Source organism: Ursus americanus, chromosome 3, assembly GCF_024610735.1.
Source record: "Ursus americanus isolate L20-20 chromosome 3, mUrsAme1.1.p, whole genome shotgun sequence".
Classification (NCBI taxonomy): Eukaryota; Metazoa; Chordata; class Mammalia; order Carnivora; family Ursidae; genus Ursus; species Ursus americanus.
In genome coordinates, this window is record NC_142129.1 from 67958057 (window position 1) to 67959373 (window position 1317).

Genomic DNA, 1317 nt, shown 5'->3' on the forward strand with positions numbered 1-1317 from the left:
TTAAAAAACAAAAAAAATTTTACCTGGTCCAGCAGCCCTGTACTTTCTAAGGGCACATGCCACCCCAAGATCTTGCCCTCCCCTCTCTACCCAATTTTCAATTTCTCTCCTAGGTGAGACTCTAGTGTTTACTTCATTTGGATAGCCCTATGTCAGGCTCATAGGTAACCCACTGAAGCCACTTCCTTCCCGGATTCACATTTTCAATTCTAAACACAGCTGAGAATCTCTTCCTCTTCCCTCTCCCATTCTTCCTGTAAGGGTGTGTTCTTCTTAACTGGGTGCTGTTTCCCAATATTGCAATTACTTAAGCATTTAAAAAGAATCCTATGCATATGTTCACTCCTTTGTATTGCCTTAGATCTCTCCTGGGACAAAAGCTTTGCTCATTAGTCCTCACACAAATCACTGCCGTGGCCAACCCAAGGCATCGTTCAGGACATAAAGGACGCTGAGGGACACCCCTCAACCTCACCACTGGGATGCAGGGGGTTTGCCTACGACTGAGGCAGAACAGGAGAACCAAGAAAAAACTTCCTGTAGTCCTGCTCCAAGTACACGGCAGTGATGGTCTACGTCAGAGGGAGGAGCGGCCGTGCAGAGAGGGGCCCTCGGTGAGGTGCAATAAATGAAGGCCCTTTCGTGTCTGGGGGTGGAGGAGAACCTACGAGGACTCTCCAGCACTCCTGATCTTCTGCTAAGTATGCCTTTTACACACAATGACCAGCATTCCATTAAAAAAGTTAAATATACATGAAAAAACAAGAAACAAGAATGAACAGTCAGTAAATGAAAACCTAGGCATGGCACAGACATAAAAACGATCAGACTGAGACTTTAAAATAACTCCTGGTATCGACCAGCAGTGGCAGAACATCCACAGCTCTCTAGCTGTGGCGAAAGTGCTTCTCAGAGTGTGTGCCTGGAAGACCACTACCAGCGGCATCTCCTGGGAGCTTATTGCAAATGCAGATTTGGGACCTCACACCATACCTACAGAATCCTGGAAGGGGGCCCAGCAATTTGTGTCTTAACAAGCCGGCCAGGTGATTGTTATGCCTTCTAAAACTTACAAACCACTCTACTAAAGAAATTGAATTCACTACCATCAATAAATACATGGCTTAAAATAGCAATGCAACATAAACATTTTCAGAACATAAAGGAAAGTGGAACAGTTTTGAACTCATTTCAGGAGGCCAGCATAACCCTGATACCAACCTGATGAAGACATTACAGGGAAAGCAAACTATAGACCAATGTCCCTAATGAACTCATACATTAATTTTTTTTTAAATCTTAGATAAATTAATCTAA